The following is a 16077-nucleotide window of genomic DNA, read 5'->3' as shown; positions in this document are numbered from 1 at the left end:
TGGTTTTTGTTTTTTAATTCCTTCCCATTGACAGTTATTGATAGAACCAGATAGTTATTAACTCTTCATCTCATGTACTGATTCACACTGACAAAAATCTTTTACATTTAATTTTTAAATTTTTTACTTTATATATATATACATATATACATATATATTTTTTACTTTATGTATATATTTTTACATGTATATACACATACCTACATACATACATACATACATACATACATACATACATATATATATATTTACAATTTTGGACTCTCTCAGCTACTCATATGCTTCTTTTCTTCACAAAAATTGTGTTTGGAGTTCCTAGAGAGAAGGAATTAAATCTACTCAGTGATATCTTCTTGCCAGTGGAGCACTGAAGGGCACTGAGAAGAAATTACTGAGGCCAATGAACACATATCTCCTTATTATATCTGGGCCAACCTCTTCCACAGTGATTGTGGAATCCAGATAGCTCCTTCTCTGTGTTTTCACTTTTCTGGCCCATCAAAGGCACAGCAAAGGTTCCAGAATCTTAATACATTTATTGTTGTTCCTGTGCATTCAAACCCTATTATGGAATCAACTGCCATATATGCATATGAAATCCTACTGTTCCTTTTTTTAATGTTTATTTTTGAGAGAGAGAGAGAGAGAAGGAAAGAAAGAGTGTGAGCAGGGGAGGGGCAGAGAGAGATCCCAAGCAGGCTCTGCACTGACAGCACAGAACCCCGACACAGTGCTCAAACTCACTAACCTTGAGATCATGACCTGCACAGAAATCAAGAGTTGGCCACTTAACTGATGGAACTACCTAGGCACCCCTGTTTTTTCTTATTTATGTAATTTTGTGGAAAAACTTGTTTTGGAAGTTATTAATATGCCAAATTTGACAATAATTTTCATTATAAAAGTACCTTTATTCTGAATACTTCTGGTAATTCTCCTCTGAAAAAAATTGATAATGAATTATTAATATAATGCATGTATATATTGTTATGATTTATATGTATTTTTAATCTGCTAATAGAGTTAAGATTTCCAGGTAAAATAAGGGATGTTTAGTTAAATTTGAATTTTAGATAAATAATGAAATTTTTCACTATCAGTATATTCCAAAGAAAATGCATAAGACATACTAAAACATAAATCATTACTTATGACATTCTTTTTTTTTAATTTTTATTTAATTTGAGAGAGAGTGAGCAGGGGAGGAGCAGAGGGAGAGAGAAGGAAAAAATCCCAAGCAGGCTTCATGCACAGTGTGGAGCCCAACTTGTAACTGGATCTCATAACTGTGAGATCATGACCTGAGTGAAAATTAAGAGTCAGACACTTAACCAACTGACCCACCAAGGTGACCCTATTTATGAAATTCTAATTTAACCTAGCATCTTGTATTTTTTAAATATTTTTAAACAATATTTATTTTGACAGCTTGAGCATGAGCAGGGGAAGGGCAGAGAGAGAAGGAGAGAGAGAATCCCAAGTAGGCAGCACAGAGCCCAACACAGTGTTGGAACTCATGAACTATGGGATCATGATCTGAGCCAAAATCAAGAGTTATATGTTTAACCAACTGACTCACCCAGGTACCCCTATTTATGAAATTCTGGTTTAATTTAGCATCTTGTATTTTTTTTAATGTTTTTTAAATGTTTATTTATTTATTTTGACAAAAAGAGCAAGCACAAGTGGTTAAAGGGCAGAGAGAGAGGGAAAGAGAGAATCCTAAGTAGCCTCCATGCTGCCAGTGCAGAGCCCAACTCAGGGCTTGGAGTCATGAACCACAGATCATGACCTGATCTGAAATCAAGAGTCAGAAGTTCAACCAACTGAGCCACCCAGGCATCCCGCATCCTGTATTTTTATTTGCTACATCTGGCAACTCTTAATAGAGTATGTCTCCAGCCTTCATAGTTTGTTCTCTTTTTCTAATAGTTGCTTTGCCTACATTGAGCTAATAGCATAATATTTTAACTCCTAAAACACCAGACCAGGGAATGAAGGTTTTATGTTTGGTTCACATATATTTTATTTTATTAAATTTTTTTAATGTTTATTCATTTTTCAGAGAGAGAGACAGACAGACAGCATGAGTGGGGGAGGGGCAGAGAGACAGGGAGACACCGAACTCGAAGCAGGTGCCAGGCTCCACACTGTCAGCACAGAGCCCGATGTGGGGCTCGATCCCACAAACCGTGAGATCATGACCTCAGACAAAATCAAGAGTTGGATGCTTAACCAACTAAGCCACCCAGGTGCCTCTGGTTCACATGTATTTCATAAATTCAGTATTCTTAGGCATTATTTTGGAGAGTATGGGTTATATTTGATAATACTGAAGCTGATTATGGGATGCTTATGTCAGTCATTTCCTTGCTCTTTAATAAAGGCAGTGAATGTCTTAAAAAGAGGAGTAAACCATAAGTCGAGAGACCTGGGTTCTAGTTTCATCTCTGACACAATCTCTGGGTCTCTGTATTATCATCAGTGACTGTGAATACATCTATGACTGATGTAGATTCACTGCCTTAATGACTCCCATTCTCTTCTACTTGTAATCATACCTTTTGATGTATAAGGTAATGGAGTCTATTTATGTGCCTCCTGATTTTGACTGTGGCCATGTGACTAAGTTTGGCCACTGAAACGGTAGCAGATGTGATACATGCAGAGCCTTGAAAGTCAGTTGTACTGACATGTTTCTGGTTACACTGGTGCACATCTGCCTTCATCATGAGAACATGCCTGGCTAGCCTGTTGGAAAGATGGGAGAGTAAGGTGGAGAAAAATATTTAGTTTCTGTGCATTCCTGTCTCTCACCCATGAGAGGAAACAATAAGATTGAAATATTTTACTTTTCCTAAAGAATCATTAATCATTTGTACATAGACATCAACAAGCTTTTGAGAAAACATATTCATACATGAATATAGGTGTCTTAGGCAAAATTTTATTTGGCCCTAGAATTCTGAGCACACTAAGGAACTAAAGATAAACTTTATTTTTCATACTATGTCACCCCTTCCACAATTAAGAAAAATAAAGAAATGGAAGACTATAGGATAAAAAGCAAATAGAAATGAAGGGTGAAGCTGAAAGCTGGTTGGTCCATATGATAAGAGTTTTGTGGGCACTTAAGTTGAACATATGAAGGCAAAGTTTAGGTGTTTGTCAGTGTAGGCATGGCCTTGGAGGAGGCTGGAAATGGATACTGCATGGAACTTATTTCATCCAACTGCATGCATCAGTTTCTCTGATAGACTTTTTCTTTATGGCTGTTGAACAGGATAGGAAGACATGAGTGCTTTTCTGTTTGTGCTGTGATTGACAGAATATTGAGTTTTTGTCTCACATCTGCATGTTACTGAACTGAACTTTTTTTTTCTTACAGTGAAAATATCTTATTTATGTTCACTTTTTCTGGGTTAATTAAAAAGGGAATGTCATCCAGATCATACAGGGATGGACATCTGCTAGCTCCTCTTCACCAATAGGCTCCTGAGTTTCAAGGGGCTGTGAGAGAGGAAAGGGAAAGGAAGGATTTTAGAGTGTCCCGTTTCAGGCCTCAGTCCTCACTGTGTCTCCATATATTCATGTGCCACTAAGTAAACTGAACCTGTACAGAGCATTCATGCGTTTAACCTGAGCTTAAATAAAACACGGAAAGCATCGTGGACCAAAATTCTCACCAGACTTTGACAAGGATACAACAGTATATACTCAGAAACCTGTACAAATACTACAACTACTACTAAGTTCACATTACTAAGCAACCCTAGTCTATATGCCAGTGGAACTCAGGATAATGAAAACAGATGAAAGCAGTGTATATTTTCTTCAAAGTTTCTAACTTCAGAAGGAATTCCTAGATATAATAGGTATGTGGGGGAAAAAAAAACTGTTGACAGGACAACAATTCATTCACTTCCTAACATGACTAGTCATGTACTGTACTTCAGTGTAAACAATAAGGTTATTGTTTGGATGGGAAAACAAGAAATTCGTTGGAAGGCGAAAAGGTGAAAATGTTCTGTAAGCTGATTTTGTTTTGGCAAGCTGCACATTATTTTCCAGGTAGTCTTAGAAGATGTATTTAATAGGCACACATTTAAAGATTTGGCCACTTGTGAAAGTAAGAATTCTTTCTAGCTTTCTTATTGCTTTGGGGAAAGATATTTTTGTTTGCTTGTTTTATGTATTTAGATCCAGTAGCTCAATGTTCTCATTAAGTTAGGACAATAGGGCTTCAGATAATATTGCCTGTTCTGTTTCTCTCTAGCACTGAAGCATTGGGGATTTATGGCTCAAAATCCTTCAAAGGTGATAACATGCCAATTAGTTAATGTGACCTAGGGTTGTGATAAATGAAACTGCTGGTAAGTTGAATTTATACTCAAATCAGAGAATTTTGCAAGAGCAGCCTCATGGTTTGGGTTCCCTCCTTTCCTTATTTTGTGTCAATTTCTTGGTGGATGGTAATCAATCAGGATGGTGTGGGGGAGGAGAAGAGAAAGAACCTGACACTCTGAGAGAAAGAATAGAAATTTGGAAGGCCTTATACATGGTTGAATACTACATTTCAGGGCTCTACAGAATTAGAGAGTTTTTTTAGTGGTTAATGGTGTTTGGATACTTATAAGTTGGGTTTGGTGTTACTTGTTGATCCCCAAACAGATACTGCTTATGGTATTTAGAGTCTATTTTGGGGCACCTGGGTGGCTCAGTCGGTTAAGAGTCCAGCTCTTGATTTCAGCTCAGGTCGTGATCTCATGAGTTAGTGGGATCGAGCCTGCATCAGGCTCCATGCTGATAGCATGGAAGCTGCTTGGGATTCTCTCTCTCCCTCTCTCTCTGTGCCTCCCCCATTTGCATACCTGCATGTGCGTGCATACTCTTAAATAAATATTTTAAAAATCTATTTTTACCATTTTCCTTTCTTAATTGAAATATACCTTAACTTGGCTGATGTTTTTCTCTATGTTTTAGAACCTAGGGACAAAATGGCAGATACCCAGCTGTCCTCAGCTCTTCTGAGCCCCCAAAAGGGAAATCTTTTGTATACACACACACAATGAATAAGCTTTCCCCAACCTGCTCCTGTCAATTTCCATCCTTCCATCCTTGTGAAGTAGCTAGGTTTCTAAGAAAGATTTAGGCAAGTTCTCAAATGTAGCTTTTGGGAATCCAGCCCCTTATATTCTGTCTACAGAAACTTTTATGGGCGCCATGGTCAGACTGGATGCTTCTTCCTGCATTTGTTTATAGGTTCCTCCCAAGGATTTGGATCTCTCTGGTTTCTATTTGAATGTCTGTGGCTAAGAGCAACCATATGAGCAAAAATAGTCTAGGGGTAAAACAACCTCAGACAGACTGCAGTGAACAGGGAACTGCAGCCTGAAATATCTGCATTGTCATCAGTCAGTGCAAAAAGGAGGTCAGTGGATGTTTCTGGATTTGCAGCATAGGCAGGATATGGAATCTTGGAAGATTTTTATTGTATTGATATACATGTGATTTGGGGGGTTTTGCTAATAGTTCTTGCTGCTAACTTTGAGTGCCAGAGTAAACAGTAGTGGCCAGGAGAAAAAAGCCCTCTGGAGCTTATTTAAAGAAAACTGAATGGAGATTTCTCCTGCCAACCTGGGCTTCATCTTTCAACCCATGACTGAGCGGATGGAGATAGAGACAGATAGGCTGTAGTCTGGCAGACAGTTCATAAAAGAGCCATTTTCAATTTAAGTTTTATGTGTTGGTTTGATTATTGATCTGATGATTATTGTATCATTCTCTATTTACCATGCGCTCCTCCTGAATGATGTCATTCCCTCCAACAATATTTGAAGTACATACTACCACTGACCCCAATTTACAGATGGAGAAACTGATGCACAGACAGTAGGTGATTAGCTCATGGATACATGGCTGGCAAGTGGATATGAACTAGGAACGCTGGTTCCAAGTACCATACCTTGTATTTACTCAATATTTTTATTATCCCAACCTTTGTATCTTTATATCACTTCATGTTTTCCCTTTTTCATCTAGGCTACCTTTGAAAATGCCTGGGATCTAAATTAGAGGGTAGTAAGAGATTAATCATCTGGAAGATCAGAGTCAAGTGTGTGGGATATTGGAGGATTTCAGTGCCCCTGCTAAAACTGTCACTAATTAACACAGATAATCAGGAATTGACTCTATCTCAATAGGTCAAGCTGGCTTGTTATTTCTAAGAAATATTCCCCTTTAATGCTTTTCATTCATAAAGATAATTCCTGGAATTTAGAGATATACTCTGTTCCAAAGAACTGAAATACTGTCTATCACTTTTGGTATAGTAAAAATTGGGTACCTGTTGGAACTTAGAAATACCCTGTAAGTGAGGCCACAGGACCAACGTGTGTGGGGTAGGAATGAGTGTAGCTCAACATAGTGATAATGATGGGCTGTGACATCACTAATCAGGTCCATATCTTGGCTTTCACACTAATTTTTTACTTTAACCCTTTACATTCCTGTTTCCTCATTTGTGAAATCTTTGGAACCCCTTCTTCATGAGGTTGTTATGACGTTCATATTGGGTACTTAAAGGTTTGAGAAATCATGTTTCATATTAGAAAATGCTCAACAAAATAGATATTTCTGCTCATTCTTAAAGATTCCCACATAAAATTAACCTGGTGCAAACTGTGTGCACTTTCTAAACGAAATATCCTACAGTTTTATTCATCAGTTACATAAAACTGAGTTTCAGGTATTTAACTTTACATGTAGTGGATATGACCTCCCTGCAGTCCAGTAGGTTGGAAACATTAAGTGTCACCTTCAGCATCTCTTTCTCACTCCATGCATGAAATCTGTCACTCAAACTTATAAATCATTCCTCCATTATAAGTCTGAAATTTCCTGCTTTCTGTTCCCCAAATTAGATCTACTAAGTTCTCCCAAACCCCCACTTCCCACCTCACCTGGACCTTCCTCTCACTGATAGCCTCCTTGACAGTTGTTCTATAGAAGGTTTCTCTTCTCCATCAGTTGCCTTTCAGAATCTGTCCAGAGACTAAATCCAGTTACAACCTGGTCCTGCCTACGCAGTTTTGTGGCCCTTTCATTTCTGAGCAAGTTCTCCTATTTCATGTACACTTGGGGGCCTTGAATCTTTAAATAATCCTCCACTTCCAGAGTTTATCCCTGACCATATATCAACTTCAGGTTTTGTTTGGGCCAGTCTCAACTCTTTGAGAGGCAGCCTTGCCAAGCGGGGCATACACAACATTGTCAATTAGAGTACTGATGCTTACAGTAGATATTTCACTAAAACAAGAGATTACAAGTTGGTAAGTCTGGGATGGAGTGTGAAATTCTGTATTTCTAACAAAATCCCAGGTGATGCAGATGCCGCTATGAGTGCCAAGGACTGTACATCTCATAAAGAAACCTTTAACTCTTCACTCTGCCTTTCATCCTGGCTTCACCAGTTGTCCCTACTGCCAGAGCTATTACCCCAAACAATCATGCTTATTTATCTTTAATAGCTCCTCACAGCTTATAGAAAAAAATCCAAACATGTTTACAGAGTATTTGGGGCACTCTACTTAAAATCCTATTAAATATTTAAAGAATAGGCAAATGACTCCCCATATCTCCTCCACTCCTGGTAAGCTTTATTTACCCCTTTGCTCACTGGTTCCTAGTTTATACGTAAGTCCCTTTAGTCCTTTATATTCATGGATAGTGTTTGTACATCCCTCTGCTCTGAAGAGCTGTTTGAGGGTCTACTTTTACAATCCCAGTCTAGATAGAGCCTGAACATGGCCAGCACCCCCACAGTGCCTGGTCACATGGTTTGTGTCAGTAACCAGGGCATGGCCACACTGATGGAGGCAGCAGAAGGACTGTAATGGATGGTTTTGTTATAAATCACTTTAAAATATTTGGGGGTGGGAGGGGCCAATTGTAAATAATACAGCTATGCATACCAGATTCAGAACCAAGAAGAAAAGGAACTAAGTTAAACACTGAGAATTTTAAACACCAATTGAAGACTCCTGTCAGCTTTCTTATTTTGCAGTGTTATTTCCAGGACACAATGGATCTGAGAGAAATATATCATTAATGTCTGGGTATTAGTTATGTTGAGGTATGTTCCCTCTAGTCCTACTTTGCAGAGGGTTTTCATCATGAATGGATGCTGTACTTTATCAAATGCTTTTTCTGAATCTGTTGAAATAATCATATGATTCTTATCCTTTCTCTTATTGATAGGATGTATTATGTTGATTGATTTGCAAATACTGAAGCATCCTAGCAACTCAGGAAGGAATCCCACTTGATTGAAATGAATTATTTTTTTAATGTATCATTGGATTCAGTTTGCTAGTATTTTGTTCAGGATTTTTGCATGTATGTTCATCAGCGATAGTGGCCTGTAGATTTTTGGGGGTGGGTTGTGGTGTCTTTCTCTGACTTTGGTATCAGGATAATACTGACCTTATAGAATGAATTTGGAAGTATTCTTTCCTCTTCTATTTTTTGGAATAGTTCAAGAAGAATAGGTATTAACTCTTTAAATGTTTGGTAGAAATCACCTGTGAAGTCATCTGGCCCTGGAATATTTATGGGAATTTTTTGATTACTGATTTAATTTCCTTGCTGGTAGTCGGTGTTCCAATTCTTTATATCTTCCTGTTGCAGTTTTGGTAGGTTATATGTTTCTATGAATTTATCCATTTCTTCTAAGTTGTCCAATTCATTGGCATATAGTTTTTCATAATATTCTCTTATAATTGTTTGTATTTCTGTGGTGTTGGGTGTTATTTCTCCCCTATCATTTGATTTTGTTTATTTTCATCCTTTTTCTTTTTCTTGATAGGTCTGGCTGGAGGTTTATCAATTTCATTTATTTTTTTTTCAGAGAATCAGATCCTGGTTTCATTGATCTATTGTTTATTTAATTTCTATATCATTTATTTCTGCTCTAATTTTTATTTCCTTTCTTCTGCTCATTTTAGGTTTGTTTGCTGTTCTTTTTCTAGCTCCTTTAGACGTAAGGTTAGGTTGCTTTTTTTCTTGCTTCTTGAAGTAGGCCTGTATTGCTCTAATTTACTCCCACTTTTGCCGCAACCCAAAGGTTTTGAACCATTGTATTTTCATTTTCATTTGTTTTCGTGTACTTTCTAATTTTCTTCTTGATTTCCTGGTTGACCCATTCATTGTTTTTAGTAGCTTGTATTTAACTTCCATGTATTTGTGTTCTTTCCAGGTTTTGTGTGTGTGTGTGTGTGTGTTTGACTTCTAGTTTCATAGCACTGGGTCAGAAAAAATGAATGGTATGACCTCTATCTTCTTGAATTTGTTGAGGCTTTGTGTGTGTGTGTGGTCTAATATGTGATCTATTCTGGAGAATATTCCATGTGCACTTGAAAAGAATGTGTATTCTGTTGTGTTTGGGTGGAATGTTCTGAATATTTCTGTTAAATCCATCTGGTCCAGTGTGTCATTCAAAGCCATTGTTTCTTGATTTTCTGTTTATATGATCTGTCCATTGATGTTAGTAGGGTGTTTAATTCCCCTACTATTACTGCATTATTGATTAGTTCCTTTGTGTTTGTTATTGACTTTTTTATACATTTGGGTGTTTTCATGTTGGGTGCGTAAATATTTACAATTGCTATATTGTTTTGTTGGATTGTCCCCTTTATTATTATATACTGTCCTTATTTGTCTCTTGTTACAATCATTGTTTTAAAGTCTGTTTTTTCCAATATAAGTATTGATACTCTGCCTTTCTTTTTACATCCTTTTGCATGGTAAATTGTTCCCCATTCCCTCACTGTCAATCTGCATGTGTCTTTAGGTCAAAAATGAAGTCTCTTGTAGGCAGCATATAGATTAATCTTGTGTTTTATTCATCCTGTCACTCTGTATATTTTGATTGGAGTGTTTAGTTCATTTACATTCAAAGTAATTATTGATAGATATGTATTTATTGCCAATTTATTATTCATTTTGTGGTTATTTCTGAAGACTTTCTCTGATCCCTGTCTTTCTGTCTTTCATGGTTTGCTGGTTTTCTTTAGTGATATATTTGGATTTCTTTCATTATTCTTTGCATATTTAGTAGTGGCTTTTGATTTGTGATTACCATTAGGTTTATATATAACATCTTCCACATATAGCCGTGTACATTAGGTTGACAATAGCTTAAGTTTCACCCATTCTTTACTCCTCTCCTCCCCATGTTTCTTATTTAGCATCCTTTTATTTTATGAGTTCCTTGAATGATATTTTATAGAAATATTCATTTTTATTGCTTTTGTGTTTTCTACTTTTATACTGTCACTTTTGGTCTTTCCTTTCCAAAGAGTCCCCTTTAATATTTCTTGCAGGGCTGGTTTAGTGGTCATAAATTCCTTTAGTTTTTGTTTGGGAAACTGTTGATCTCCTTCTGAGTGATAGCCTTGATGGATATAGTATTCTTGGCTGCATATTTTTCCCATTCAGCACTTTCCTTTCTGGCTTGGAAGGTTTCTGCTGAAAAACCTGCTGATAGCCGTGCAGAGTTTCCTTTGTATGTAACTGTCTTCTTTTGCTTTTACTATTTTTTATCATTATATTTTGTCATTTTAATTACAATATATCTTGGTGTGAATCTTTCTAAAAATTTGTTTTATTTTTATTTTGTAGGGGGTTGTCTGTGTCTGGTAGATTTGGATAACTGTTGCCTTTCCCAGATTAGGGAAGTGTTTAGCTATTATTTCTTCAAATAAATTCTTTGCCTCCTTTTCTCTCTCTTCTTCTTTTGACTCCTATAATATGAATGTTACTATATTTAATGGAGTCACTGACTTTCCTTCTTCTGTTTTCAGCTTGATTACTTTCCATTACTCTGGCTTCTAGGTTATTAATTCATTCCTCTGCTTCATCCAGCCTTCTGTTTATTCCATCAAATATGTTTCTCTTATTTCATTTATTGAGTCCTTTCTCTCTGCTGTGTTATAATCTCTGTGTTAATGGTCTCGCTGATGTACTCCACTCTCTTCTTAAGTCCAATGGGTATCCTTATGATCACTGCTTTAAATTCTCCATCAGGTATGTTACCTATATCTGTTTCACTTAAATCTCTGGCTGTGGCCGTCTCCTATTCACTTAGGACAAATTTGTCTTCTCATTTTGTCTAACTCTCTGTGACTGTTTCTGTGTGTTGGGAAAATCAGCTACATCTCCTGTTCTTGAGGGGAATGGTTTTATGAGGAAGAGGTCCTGGAGTTCACTGGAGTGTGGTACCTCTTATTCCCCAGCAAGTACTTCTGGGAGTGTCTCCAATGTGTACTGTGTGAGCTCTGCTGTTGTATCCTGGCTGCTTTATCCTTCAGGCCAGTTGTCTGCAGAGGCTTTCTGCCTGTTTTGAGAAATGTTTGGTCCCTGGCATGAATGTGGCACCTTTTAACTAGGTGTGCTGTAGTCTGCTCATGAAATGAGACCTGTCACCACTGCTGCCACCAGAACTGAGGCTTTACAAAACTTCCAGACCAGGAGATGTGGTGTTGGCAAGGATTTTGGCTGGTCTTCTGGGGGAGGGTACCTGCTGCACTGGGACTGAGGCAAGCATGACTGGGAAGCATGGTGCTTCTGGAGCACGGGGGTCTGGGGGAGCAGGGCTTGAATTAAGCAAGTTAGGTAGTAAGTGTTGATGCTGCACTGGTTCCTGCAGGTGGCCCTGTGCTTATGCTGAGGGGCAGAGGAGGGAAATGGTGCCTTCCATTTCCTTTGTTCTTAGGAGAGTCTCTCTATGAAGGCTGCCTCTCTGGGACATGCTTCAAGATAAGCAGCTAACACCTCACTGTGTGCCCTAGGTGCTCTTCAGATCACTGTTTCCATGCCGTATGTCCATGGGCTGTTTGCCCTACCTTCTCTCCAAGAGCTCTGCTAGTGTCTTCCTAGTTCTTCTGGAGCCAAGCACACAGATATTTAAAAACTTCAGGCTTTAAGCCCTACTGGTTACAAGAACTCATGAAATTCAGGCCCTCTTACTTTCCAAGCCATTTGCAACAGGGATTTGTTTTTTCATTATGTTCCCCTGTGTTTTAGTTTGTCTCTTGCTACTATCCACAACCATGGCTCTCTCCCCACCGCAGTGGCCATGATCGATTTCTCTCCCAAACTGCATTTCTGCATTTCCTACCTTCTGTGATATGGCCTCTTCTCTACCTTTAGTTTGGGAGTTTGTTCTGCCAATCTTCAGATTGATTTCTGGGGTATTTATAATGATCTGATGGTTATCTAGTTGTGTTTGTGGGCTGAGGTGAGCCTAGTATCCTCCTACTTTCCTCCCTCTTCAAGATGGGTTTGGTTATTATAATATTCCTGAATCATGTATTCATTAGAGACATTTTCTACGGTGAATTCAATAATGCCAATAGCCAATACCTACTTTAAGAAATCAACATTCAAATTAATTTTCCATTGTCAATATTCTTTGGATACACTCACAGAAAGCTGAAGAGAGTCCTACAATTCAGGATTTGAATGGGAGTTGTTGTGGCAGAGTTAGACATAGTAGTGGATCCCAAGATTGTTTTAATATCTGCTTTGCCCCCTAAACTGTATGTGATTTTAGACTGTCCACTGTATCTCCCTGGACTTCTGTTTCCTCAATTACAATAGAATGCAGCTGGAAAAAATTCATTCAGAAGTATGTATTGAGAATCTCCCACACAGTAAGCTATGGGATATATTTGCAAACCAGGTAGGCATGGTACCTGTCCAAAAGAAACTCATAAAACAAATATGTGTCCAGTATAGATGAGAGATAACATAAGATGGGAATGATGAGCTAAAGAGATGAGTTTTCTGAACTCATGAGCCCTGTTCATATCATATTGAACTTTCTGACAATGTGTAAACTCAATAGCATCCTCCTAATTCTGTGCTCTAGGGTTTGTGCCTATGCATAAGTAGATGCCTCTCCCCCCTTTTTTTTTTTTTTTTTCATTTTGCTTTTTCCTGCTTATCCTGAGACTTGACTTAGGAGTTACTTCACATGACCAGGTCTCTCCGGGACAGGATCTTTCCTTTGTACATCTTTAGCCCTTGTTTTTGAATTTTATCTTGGCACCGTATTACAGAATCTACTTAATCATCTGCCATCCCACTATATATAAAATTCTTAGAGTCATTAAAAAAATTTCAGTTATATTTAAAACTTCTGTATAGTGGACTCAATGCAGTGAAGGCAGTAATTATTGATGACTAATTATGTCAGTATTTTATACCTCTCAGATATAGAATTAAAATTATTCTATATTGTGGTAGTAACACTGATTTAGTTATATAAGGTAACATTCATTTACTTATATAAGCAGAAATGTCTCTGTAACAAAAATTCAAATATGATGACTTTCAGTTTGACAATCCATTTTTATTTCATTCACATAGCCTTCTCTGACCTTCCCAGGCCACTCTGACTTTGAACTCTGAGTCCTGGCTGAATCTCTTACTGTTAATTTGACCATTCTCATAGCCTGCTTTTTCTTTCCTTTTAATTTGTGTATGATCCTTACTGATGCTACTATAAGCTTCCCAAAGGAGTATAGTTTGGTGGATTGTTAAGAAATGTACAGTACTAATCCATAAAACACTAATTGGTCTGTTGGCTAGATGCAGTCAGTCAAGGAGGCAATATACCAACCTGTGGTATGTAATCAGTGAACTTTGGGAAAGAATAGACACTCTAGTTTGGTTCAATTGAGACAGCCATTTGACAGTTACTGCTTCACTTGTTAAATATTCACATATTTGAGTGATCACAGAGAGAATGGTGAGAGCTATACCATAGAGGAGCAATGGAGCAGCCTTTTCCAACCATGATTTGCACCCATGGGATTTTAAAATATTCAGATGCCCAGATCCTGTCCTTAGAGAATCTGACTTGGGAGGTCTATGAGGGCTACAGGATCACAGTGCTTAAAACTCTCTACACTTAGTAATTGAAAGAAGTTAAGGTTGTGAATCTCTGGAGTAAACTTCAGAGACATATTTTCCTCTAGGACTTTGTGATTCCCTCAAGAACTGTGAAAATGTTACTGCTTTTGAAAAGTAACCCTGAGTGCCTCAACTGTCTTAGTTGCTAGGAATATTTGTTGATTTTAAGCATGTTGGGGTGAGCTAAATAAAGGGTTTTAGTGAGCACAGAAACCATGAGTTAATTAAAATCAACTATTAAGTTGAAGCAGAAATACCAGTAGTCTGCTGACTTGTTGGCTGTTGACAGACTGGAGCACAGGGTGTTGAGTCAGATCATATCCTACATGTTGCACCAATAGGGGATAAATGAGTCAATTTTTAAAAACTGGGAAAACAGACATTTTAAATGTATTCACAAACTTTCTTAGAAGGTTTGGAAAACAAGAACACTGTGTGGTCTAGAGAAAAAGGACCTTGGACCTCCTCTGAGGGCTGTTGCTAACCACACATGTGACCTTGGGCCTATTATTTGACCTCCTGAGGTCAGTTTTCTTATCTGTAAAATGCGTGGGCTATGTTAGTTATTCTCCAAGTCTCCTCCCAACTTAAAGACCTATAATTTAATGTTATCCTTGCTCCCCCCCGACCCAATTGCTCTGTTGTCCTATTTTTCCCTGAATCCTATGAATCAATCATTTATGTTGGTTCACCAGTGTTTCTTAGTGTAAACTAAAACAGGAATCTAGTTAACTCATTTTTTGTTTAACCACTTGGCATTTGATTATTGATATTTATGAAAGAGAAGTCTGAATGACCCAAAATAACAGAACATTCAGTTCATTTGACACATACTTTTAATTTTTGTGAAGAATAACACACACACAGGTGTAAAAGTTGTACCTATGCAGTTTGATGATTTTTTCCAACGTGAACACACCTATGTAACCAGCACTCACAACAATAAACAGAACATTATTGGTGCCCAAGTGCCACCCCATCATGCTCCCAGTTCCTATCTTCCATTCCCTTAAGAGTAAACCACTATCCAGAAGTGTAAAACTACCGATTAGTTTGTTCCTATTTTACTGTTTATTTATATCTGTCTCCTTTTGATCAACATTGTTTTGAAATTCATTCAGACAGGAAGATACATATGGACACTGTTCATACCCACTCTGTAGGGTAAACCGTTGTATGCAAATATAACAGTTTAATGTTGATTAGCGTTTGGATAGTTTCCAGTCTGGGGGTCTTACAAATAATGCTGCTCTGACATAAGTCTTTTGATAACATATTCCTAGAGCTGAATTGTTGGGTTGTTTTATATAACACACTTCTCTGAATGTTTCGTATGTAAATGGCCTATTATTTGGTGCTGGGGTCTCAAATACATTCTCACCCTCAAGGGGCCAAACCATTGCTTCTTGGATTAGAAATGCAGTAAGTACCCATGTACGTATATTTTAGCTACAGATAAACTTCCTGTTTTAGCCTGCTAAGGGTAATGTTGAAGCACATTTCTGTTCATTGAACAAAAACCCATAGTGGCAGAGGCAGAGACATCCTATTATACAACATAGTAACAACAGGCGCTACAGTGTCACAATGAGTTTGAAGAATGCCCTTTTAAAAGAAAAAAAAACAAAAACAGGAAAGAAAAACATGTTCTAATAATCCGTGTGTATTCATTTAAAGTCATCTGGGGAGTATTAGGCACAGTGGGACTGTGCTTTGTTTTGCTTTGTTTTTAGTTTGATGGAGGGCTCAGGCAATGCACTTAGGACCTGGGACAAGGGCCTCCCACACATCAGTCCCTTAAATTGATCCTGAGATTTGGTATGTAAAAGTTTTATGGTTCTTTTCTTCCAAGCCTTCCTGCAGGATCCATTTTTAGGCATCTCAGAAAGTCACCTGCTCATTATTTCCACTGTGTGTGGGTGGAGTAGTTTGGCCCAAAAAACAGTTCCGATGTCTTTGTGCTACTATTATTGGAAATTTGTTTCTGCCAGAGGTCACGTCCACCTTATCAGTCGGTAGCCTGCTAGACCTTGAATGGATGGGGTCATTTTAGGCAGTGCATTCTGCTTAGGTTAATGGCAGATTATGAGAAAGTCTGCA

At 37.8% G+C, this 16077-nt stretch overlaps 2 long non-coding RNA genes across 3 annotated transcripts in view; one reads left to right on the top strand and one right to left on the bottom strand.

Annotated features, from left to right (window-relative positions):
* The window catches only part of LOC147582627 (uncharacterized), an 81963-nt gene that overhangs the window by 39058 nt on the left and 26828 nt on the right, over positions 1–16077 (top strand). The gene's annotated exons all lie outside the window — the stretch shown is intronic.
* LOC147582628 (uncharacterized) overlaps positions 1–16077 on the bottom strand; it is a 59144-nt gene that overhangs the window by 24155 nt on the left and 18912 nt on the right. The gene's annotated exons all lie outside the window — the stretch shown is intronic.

The sequence above is a fragment of the Puma concolor genome, chromosome A3, assembly GCF_028749965.1.
Source record: "Puma concolor isolate L17-30 chromosome A3, mPumCon1.1.hap2, whole genome shotgun sequence".
In the NCBI taxonomy this organism is placed as follows: Eukaryota; Metazoa; Chordata; class Mammalia; order Carnivora; family Felidae; genus Puma; species Puma concolor.
The sequence above is the reverse complement of the archived record's forward strand: the minus strand, read 5'-3'. Positions and strand labels throughout refer to the sequence as shown.